Source organism: Branchiostoma belcheri, unplaced genomic scaffold, assembly GCF_001625305.1.
Source record: "Branchiostoma belcheri isolate BF01 breed outbred unplaced genomic scaffold, Haploidv18h27 scaffold38, whole genome shotgun sequence".
NCBI classification, from domain to species: domain Eukaryota; kingdom Metazoa; phylum Chordata; class Leptocardii; order Amphioxiformes; family Branchiostomatidae; genus Branchiostoma; species Branchiostoma belcheri.
Window position 1 is genome coordinate 1,415,956 of NW_017803998.1, and position 10,378 is coordinate 1,426,333.

Genomic DNA, 10,378 nt, shown 5'->3' on the forward strand with positions numbered 1-10,378 from the left:
GTATTGAAATCATTTAGTATTTGTCGCATAAAACGTCTTTATCTGCCTTAAAACACAAGTATATATTTGAAAAATATTTTCTTACATTAAATGTAGGTATTTTGACCCAACTTTTTGTGATTTATTCGGTGGTATATTATATTTCCCCCCACAATCGGATGCTTTCATTTTCTCGAATGTTCCGATGAGCAAATAAGAGGCTATTAGTTACGATATCTGAGTATAGTTCAATTCTCCGCCGAGTGTAGAGGTGCACTTTGGTGACGATCTCCGCTCAAAATCCGACAGCTTTCAGGAGACAGCTTCGGCGTACTAGAACCACCTCAAAGTCAAGATTGTACTCATCCAATTTCGGAGGGGATGGGTAAGTGCTTTAACTCCATTTATTAACTAGAAAGCTCGTAAGGTTCGATCGTTCTTGAGTCCAAAACCTAGAGACAGAAAATCCCGGCTCTAGCGGATTTGAACCTTGGTACGAGTAGTCACGAGAATATAAAACGAGGAACGGCAAATATTTTAATTCTTAAAAGACACATAACGAGGAGCGTTTACTTCGGAATGTCGTAAACTCCAGAGTTTAGAACAAAAGAGGGTCGGTTATTTTTTTATGGTGAATTTTTCTGGTGCCGGGCGGAGAAAAAAACACTCCGACTCCCCGAAAACCAAGATGGCGGCCGTCGGCTGAGAAATTTTTCAAGACATCAGCTTAAATTCTGTCGCCAATAATCGGGTTAGGTATTAAAGCACATATTCCGAGGTCGCACGAATAGGTGGACGACAGTTTTATGTTTGCCGAAACGCTGTGAGGATAATGGTTACGATTTTAGATGTGTTTGTATTCGGGGAGAATTTATTGAGTCATATATGTTTACATACTAAGGTGTCTGAAGGATGGCTTTGAGAGGGGGAGGGGGGCTTTAGGTGGTTTACTTAAAAAGACAACAAGTGACCGAAAAAGTCAACCTTAAGAACGGTCATCTGTTCAAAAATCATAATTTCAAATCGATTTCTTGTTCCACATAGCCCAAAAATATAAAAAAAAAACTGGTATGATGATAGGGTACAACATTTGTAATATTTTTCTGTTGAAGTTTTTTTTTTTTACATAGAATTCAAACTTAGCAACATTTTCCTGGTCTTTCTCTACAAAACACAAGATTACGTTTACTATTGATTAGCTTAATTGTGTAATTAAATGAGTAGTTATCAAGCCAGAGTCATTTTACAGTGCAAAATTGTACACTGTTAATATACGTAATGTATTTAGGATTTGACTAACGCTTAACCACAGCATATATTTGAATTGTTTCTTACATGTCTTTCTTTCATCCTAATTTGAGATGATATATGCATTTGTGATCTACAGATTAATTTACTTAGGATTCCATAATTTTTACCAGAGTCAGTAATGTAAATTAATCAATACAATATAATATCATGTAACTCTGACAGGGCTTTAATTTTGTCAGGTCAATATATAAACCACTTGCAGACAATCAGTCAAAATTGATAGTATATATATCAGCTAAATTATATTTCATGCATTATACATATCCATATCAATATTTGCTTTAAATATCATATTTTATTGCCTCTAGCACCAAAATATCTACTGTTTCACCTGTAGCTGATATTTCAATCAAGTTTTTATCATTTTTTCCCTTTCAAATTTTCAAATTCAGAGCAAAAATGCCAATTTGCTTCACTGCTTTCTCTTTGGCAGCATATACGGTGATTTTGTTCTTTCCTAATAAGTACATATAGTTGAGCCAAATGCCAATTACTAAGGCTGTATGTTACATATGCCCTGGGCACCAGTGTTCCATGTTGCTTGATTGAATTTCCCTCCATTGTGGGTTGTGTTAGTTTTGCCTGAGGGTATTTTTACTTGCACAGTTGTACCGGTAACAAGTAATTATTTGTGTACTGTATCAGACGCATTGAGATATCTCTAAATATTATCAAGACTGACTGACGAAGAGAATCTCCCAATTGTTTGTTTCAATACAGATGCTAATTAACATTCAGTACACCAAGGTACTAGTACTAGTAGTAGTAGCTGTCTTAAAAGCTACCAATTTGCCAAAATACTGCAGGGCTTGAAATACCATCTTGCATATGCAGGTTAGTGCAGGTAAAATTGGAGCTGTGTAGGTATTTCTGATGTCTACCTGCACCTAACCTGCACTGGTCCATGTACTGGGTATATGCAGGTTAGTGCAGGTAAAATTGGAGCTGTGCAGGTATTTCTGATGTCTACCTGCACCTAACCTGCACTGGTCCATGTACTGGGTATAATTTTTGACAATTCACTTGAAAATTACGGAAAATATGTGTTATCTTTTGAAATTACAAATACATGTGTGAGCATTTTTCCTTTTTTCGCTGGTTTTGTATTCATCGCAGAATGCAGAGAATGACATTATATGTAGCCAGTATGTCTGTCGCTGTGTTTTCATAGACTAATTCTTAAAAAGATAATTCCAAGTATGGGAAATTGGGAATATTTTTGTACCTTATTTAATATTACTGTTACAATAACATTGAAACCACAGATTCTTTTAACGAAATGGTTTTTATTTGCTTTATTTATTTTTTTCTTATACATGTATCTAATAACTCTAGCTATAGCGTCCCCTTTTTTTAGGGCATTAATAAGATAAGAATGTAGTACATAAATTCATCTACTTTAAATTTCTTGATGGTTTTATTTTGGAAAAGTTTTTTTTACAGTATTTTAGATTCGCATTTGAAACATTTATTCTGTAGTACAGTAGTCATACATTCGAAACGCATATTTGCAGTGTCATGAATTCGCTAAGTGGAAAAAAAAAACACTGCAAAAGTTTCAAGAATTACGGTAATATTTCTCATTGTGAAATCTGTACCTCAGGTGTATGTGTTCCTAGGGGGTTTGGCTATCTATGTATGGTATTAGGTAAAGGGAAACTGAGTGCCTGTTGTGAGCTCTAATTATACTGTAGTTCAAACCACCTGGGTTTTTAGTCTGCACTGTTGCCAATTCCTCCTGGTGGCCAATTTCTGTGGTGATTGAAGGTAGCAGAACAACAGTATTCATCCTATGGGAATTTGTAATAGTTAAACTTAACCTTGCACATGCTAAGCTTGCTGTATACCAAATTTGTAATGATAGTTAGGGGTTAGGTAGTAGGGAGAAGGTTAAATATTCAAAGTTGACCCACATCGATGAAGTAATTTTTTAAATTAATTTTTTAGGGTGCACAAGAAAAAAAAGTTTTTTTTTTTTTTGCTTGTTAAAAAATGTATAATTGTAAGCTGGTTCTAGCTATTTATGGGCAGTACCCAAAAAATAAAGACACCTCACATAGCTTGTTTTTGGGCTACTTCAAATACTTCAATAATGACAAAAATGTGCAGAAATGGCAGTAAATGTCAATATCATTATGAAATAGGAGATAAATTTCCTCATTCAGAATATTTTTTTCGTTTTGCTGCCCTAAAATTCTACAAGTCCAGACCAGCTGGTTGTTATCATTCTAAGGTAACAGAGCTGTAGGTATAAATAGACATGTCATGCTTATGCTAACTAGCAACATGTGTCATGTCATGCTGTTCAAGCTCTATTTTTGGCTACAGAAACCTACTTTTAGGAGTCGGGTTGGAATTAGAGTTTTATACAAACCAGAAATATACTTTAAAAGGTACAAGTAAGTACACGGGGTTTAAAACAGGCCTGGACAGGTGGTCTTGTACATGTGGTTAGACTTAGAGTTGTTGACTTTGGGTTCGAATCCTTGGCAGACCCAACTGTTGTTTCCTTCAGCTTGGGAAAGGCACTCTAGGCCTATTTCTAAGGGGGTCCGCAAGCCCTTTTCCATAGAGCGTAATCGGCCGTTTTAATTCAACGTAGAGCGTAGACAGACCGCTCTTCGCATTTTGCGTAGAGCGTATTCGCCGTTCTAATTCTACGTAATGCGTTGTAGCCACTTGGAATTTATCGTAAAGCGTAATCGAGAGGTTTCCAAATTCAGCGTTGAGCGTTGTCGGGACCCCCCCCTTGCAGGCCCTCTTCTAACTCTACTCAGGTGAAAATGAGTACCTAGCTTTGGTTAGGGACATCCTCTTGTAAAGCCGGAGGTCCCGTGTTTGAGGAGAGCCACACCTCGAGCACGATAAAGTCTGCATCCATGCGCAATTTCTGGCCACCAAAGCTTGATTTTCAAAGTAAATTTTCTGGTTGTTCTTTTAATAGATATACATCCATTGTATTACTTACATGTAGCATACTTATATATTTATAATCTGTGAGGCAAAAATGCGATGTCGGAAAACAATTATTTGTATTGTAGGCTGGCTCTAGCTATTTATTGGTGGTACCCAAAAAATAAAGAGACGCCTCACATACAGCATTTTGGGGCTATTTCAAACTCTTTAAGTATGAAATGATGAAAATGTGCTAAGAATTGTCAGTATTACAATTGTTAGACAGATTCCCTCACCCAGAATATCTTTTGTTTTGCTGCGCTAAAATTGTATAAAGGAAAATTGCAATGCCTTTCCCTCTCTCCGCAAAACTTTTGCATTTCACAGTACTACTATATGTATAATCAAAGCCTGAAAGAGCTTACTCGGTGAAGTGTCAAGCTTCTAAACTTTAAAGTGTTTTTTTGTCAGAGGTCTTGTTCAGTGTTTATTTTGAGTTGAGCATCACGACTAAAATGCATTTGGTACATGTCCAAAAATGGTGCCATGAGGCCTGGGAAAGCTTGGAACAGCCATTGTTGAAAGCAGTATTGCTGATGGATTTACGTCTGCGCTTTTCCAGATTTGTTCTTGAACTTCAAGTAGTTGTGTGTGAAATGTAACTAAATTTCATGCGTTTCTCGATCAAAACATGCACAGAAACATCATGAGAAACATCGGGTTTAAAATTCTTGCATTTCTTGTGTAAAATATGTATTACAAGAAATCAAAGATTTCAGACTGTCAAGAATTTTTTTTGCCTTTTAACTTAATCCTTGTCCTGCAGAGCGCAACATTTGTCGTTCTGCACATACAGTACCATCTATATAGCACCCTGTATACATGTAGGTACATTGTATGGTTTGGGTGTATTTCTCGTGCAACGCATCACACCGCAGCGAAACGCAACGAATGCGGAAGTAACTATGCCACTGCAGGGCAAAAAAATATGGGGGTCTATGATCTAATTAAGACATGAAATTATTGAAAAATATTGTGCCAGGAATGTCAGCAGGACAAGGGTTAAGTTCACCCAATTTCCTGTGTCTGACCTTTTGACCACCTGTTGTTCTGCCTGTCAATCTTCCCTCCACCCACGTGTACGCAACATTTTTTTTCCTAGGCCTAGTCTTCACAAATGCCCCCCTCCCCACATTTCACAGTTACCCAGAGTTTGTACCCTTGGGGGTAGGTAATCCATTTCTGGCTGTCGATAGCTGTCAGGTGCTGTTTGCGATTGTTTATGGTTGCCATGGCAACGGTGACATGACAGTAACCTGGTCATACTCACCTGACTGGCTGGGTCAGTTGGGCCGTACCATTTTGCTCATTTTTGGGGGTGGTCAAATTAAAAAAAATGCTCCAAAAACTTCCAAAGTTACAAATGTAGTTGTTTGCTTTTGTTTCTAATATCATAAAAAACTTTGTTACTTTATTCATTCTATACTCTTTTATTATTTATTTCTTTCATATATATGATGATCCTTAAAATATGCTGATTCATGTTCATAATTTTCAAATTACTAGTATACTACAAAAAAAAAAAAGAAAATGTCATTTTCGATCTTTCTTTTTGACTTACATCCAAGAGGACGCCCCTGATTGAAGCTAAGGCATCTCTTTTCGCCTGAGTCGAGTAAAGAAATAGGATCGGATATAAAGCACCATTCCCTATCTCATAACATAGGAGCCTGTCAGGGATTCGAACCCAGAACCTGTAGATCCTATATGCCAACGCCCTAACCTCAAGACCACCTTCCCACCATAATAAACACAGGAAAATAATGCTGGAATCAGCAAGTTTAATATTTGGTCCACACAGCCAACAGTGTATTAGTCATAGTCCATATCTGATAAATTATTAATATTTGTTACATGCCGAATCATCACCTTCCTTTGCTCTTATCTTTTCACTGGGATGACTTGATGGACATTTTGCACGCCAAGTTTATGACTGCAATGTCATTAGGTCATGGAATCAGGGATTGTTGCTTGTAGGGCTGTGTACCTCAATTCACAGGTCCGGATTCAAGTCCAGAGGTTTAGGTTCAGTTCCAGACTCGTAAGTCTGGACCTACATTTGTAAACCCATGGCATATACAAAATTGCATGTTGGCAACCTTGCAATGTTGTCTGGGCAAAACTGTGGCCACATAACATATGGAGGCAGACACTTGACGATGCCCGATGGCAATGTTTTCTTCATTTTGCAGCACAGATTTTGCAATCTACGGAAGGTTTTAGGTGTGTGGAATGAAAAGGGGTATGTGACATGGGTTTTGTTGTAATACTAATAAGTCCGGAATCGGTTCTTAACTTTTAGTTTTTTTTGGACTTGAACCTAAACATTTTTACAAGTCCAGAAGCACTGTCCATCGAACCAGTACACAGCACTAGTTGCTTGCTGCTTGACTTTTGAAATATGTAAAAATATAGCATCAGTATTTATGATGTACAAATTATGAGAAGCATGCAGGTGATTTTCAGTGTTACATGCACCAATGCAGGTATGCAGAAAAAAAGGATTTCATCACCTCAGTATAGTGATGCATACCGGTTCACTGGACTTGGATCCGGACTTGTAAAAATATTTAGGTTCAAGTCCAAAAAAACCTAAAAGTCAAAAACCGAGTCCGGACTTATTACCATAAAAGACCATTTCACATACTCCTTTTCTTTCCAAACCACCTAAAACCTTCCGTAGCTTGCAAAATCTTTGCTGCAAAATGATGAAAACATTGCCATCGATCATCGTCAAGTACCGGCCTCCGTGTTATGTGGCCAAAGTTTCACCCAGACAACATTGCAAGGTTGCCAACATGCAATTTTGTATATGCCATGGGTTTAGGTCCGGACTTACAAGTCCGGACCTGAACCTAAACCTCTGGACTTGAATCCGGACCTGAACCGAAAATTGGGTTTAGGTATGCATCACTACCTCAGTATAAGAATGTTGGATCAGTATTTTATGACTTACAAATTACTGAAAAAAGTATTTCAAGCGGTGACATATTTTGTTTACAAATATCGATTACCGTTATGTTTTCATAGATTGAAAGTAATAAAACATTTTAGCTATTATGCCATGGGACATATCTGGGTCATTTAAGATTGATTTATGAAGTAATATTGAATAATACAACTTTGTATGGACATGTAGAAAAAAAGATTACTCGAGATCTGCTTGAAAATTAATAATTGATATTAGCGTTTCAGTAACTGCGAAATAAGCAGAAAGTGATTTACAAAGAGTGCGTCATCCTAAATGGATTATCCGCATTTTGTCTTTAGCTACAAGATGTATTACTATGGTAACAGTGCACTTAAGCATAGAAAAAGATTTGCTCGTGCATGAAAAATTTGCGCATGAAAAATAAAAGTCTCTGATTCTGAAATATGTCAGAAAATATGCAGTACCAAATTCTTATGCAGTAAAATGTGATCCTGTGGTATAAATAAAAACTATAATTTTCCATCTGTAACTCAAAATTTTTGTTGAAAATTTTAAGTCCCTTGGAAACAGGTTAATTTGCATATTTTCCATGAAATGTAAACATTTGAAAATCACTTGAATTTGTAAGAAATACATGGAAAAGTTACCAGTAAAGGTTTAGGATGGTAAAATGTAACAATCTGAAGCTTTTCTCCATTCTACTAGAAGCTTGCTTTCATATTTGAGCAAACAAATTCTTTCACACGCAGATTTCAACCTTTGAACTTTTGAGGTTTGAACCTCAAAATTTCATTTGCGCATGAAAACTTAACTGAAAATCACTGAAATAGTGACAAAATAAGGCTATGTAGAATTGAGAATCGCCAATTCTTGGTAAAAAAAAACTTTGTAAAGTTACGTTTTCCCTCTGTTTGATCTTCATTCTAATGTCAAATTTTTCATTTTTTTAAAAGCTTTTTTGCATGGTTACACTTGTACTGGTTGTCGCCCAAAAGAAATACCCCTATGCTTTTTGAAAGACAGTGTATGGGGCTAAATCATAGCATATAGGGACCAAATCATAGCGTAGAGGGCTCTTATACTCAAACAGCGTAGTGAGAGCTATGGGAGTCTCTATCCTGACATAAATAATATTATTGACATGGTCATTATAATTAGCGCTCATATAAACTGACCTACATGTAAGTAAGTAACAAGGGAAATCAAATCTAGGACTCTACAGCAGAAAATTGGAAAAAAATCTGGAACAATCCTTCATAGCATCGATTACACAGTTACCCTGTCCAATTTAACAGCCAATTAAAGCAGAAAAGATTGACATGTGAATACACGGACAGGAAATGTTAGACCGATCTTTTGTTTAAAGTGATATTATGTAAGATTTTTGCACCAAAACAGTACTGTAAATATGAATAATCAAAATTTTCTCATCTAGATTGTTATTTTCAATAACTGTAACTAATGCAACATATTAGCATTGCCATCTCGCTTTTCTGGTGACTCAGCACAGCGCGAGAATAAGTTGCGCCAGGCTTGCTGTATTTTTAGGAGGCTCCTAAAAAGAATGTAAACAAACAGCAGTTTTTGTTTGGGTATCTTCGGCAGCTTTAACAAGTTTTTGCCCCAAATATCATTATGAACCCAGATAAAGTTACAGTGCAAGAAAATGTGTAAAACAACGATATTTGAAATAATAAAAAATCTTACATAATATTGCTTTAACATTATATGCCTGTAAAAACAGGGCTTATCAAAATATGAATATTAGTATCTCCGCCAAGAAGGTTAAATGTTTTTGGTGCCATTTGTTGAATTTGTCTGTAGGTAATAATGTTTTTATGTTTGTTTGTTTGTGTTTCCAGGCGCAGTCAGAGCAGAAGTAGCAGGTATAGCAGCCAGAACACATCGTCTACCTGGGCTAGCGGACCGCCTGGCAGGTGTGTTTGTTTGTTTGTTTGTTTGTTTTATACAACCAGTAAACAACCTTTAGACATAACACATCAGCTTTGTGTCAGGCTGTAAGGTTTGTACCACTCACACTGGGAAGGACCCCTACTATTTTCTGTGTGTCTGTTAATGTGTCTACTTGTGTTTCCACAACATACTAGGCATGTTTGGGACTCTGACAGGAAGTGATATTAGGTCAAAGGTCCCAGAAAAGGTTATCTCATTTCCTGTCTTTAATTCCTGTTGCATTATGGGAACCAGTGGGGAAAATGCTGAACAGAACCAGCAAGAAATTTTTAAGATAGATAAAATTATGAATAAAATGAGAAATTCACAAAACCTTTGCAATTTTTTTTTTTCAATTTTCTTATTTCCAGTGTGGATGACGACCGCCCTGCCTCTCCTAACAGTGTCAGGCAGCAGAAACTGGATAGACAGGTAAGCTTAAAATACTGTAATTCTTTATACTGGTGGTAGCAACTTTATACTTTTCGTGGTAGCAAAATTTCGCGGTCTGAGAAAAGTGGACACATTCGAGGAACTGTATTTTCGTGGTGGCAACAGGTGCAGAAGAAAGAAAGTCAGCGAATCATTTGTTCGTGGTAGGAAATTTTGGGTTAAAAAACTACCTCCGCGTAGGCAAGAAGAAGGTTAAAGAATTGGTACAATTGTAAACTGCAGATGTGACAGGAAATAAAGTCCAGTCAACTTCAGAGGTGGTAGAATATTTATCAACTTAGGCTGTAGACAGACATTTCAGGTCATGGGTCAATGGACGAGGCTACTTATTTACGGGGAGGTACTTTTAGTCTCAACATAGTTTTCCAGTTATGCTTTTTATGCACAAAAACTTCAACTGAAATATAAACTCAGGTAAATTTTTTATCTTCTCCATTAATCTTGAACCGGATAAAATCAAATTTACAGACTCTGAGGTATGAGCTCCTTGAACTCTTGTTTGCAAACCTTAGACTAATTCTTGCGCGGCAGGCTCTCCTATACTTTTGACAAGTACAGATGTCTAAAACTTGACTTTTCTATACCCGACTCTTTACTTCTAGAAGCTTAGATTTGAGGATTTGGACTTGAGTAAAAAAAAAACCTCTCCAGGCTCAAATGTTATCCTTAGGTTCACATACAATAGTAAGGCCTAACAAAATAAATGTTGTGTTTCCTATTACAGTCCAGAAAAAATTAGGGTCGGTAGGTAGGGATTCACTTTTTTTTTTTTTTTTTTTNTTTTTTTAGTACGAA

General features: G+C 36.6%; 1 protein-coding gene across 2 annotated transcripts in view; it reads left to right on the forward strand.

The window, feature by feature from the left end:
- The first annotated feature begins 211 nt into the window (after positions 1 to 211).
- LOC109476528 (tubby protein homolog) overlaps positions 212 to 10,378 on the forward strand; it is a 53,684-nt gene continuing 43,517 nt past the window's right edge. For both annotated transcript variants that reach the window (XM_019777509.1, XM_019777510.1), the window contains exons 1-3: positions 212 to 364; positions 9,040 to 9,114; positions 9,502 to 9,562. The gene's annotated coding sequence lies outside the window, so the exon portion shown is untranslated. The remainder of the gene's footprint in view (positions 365 to 9,039; positions 9,115 to 9,501; positions 9,563 to 10,378) is intronic.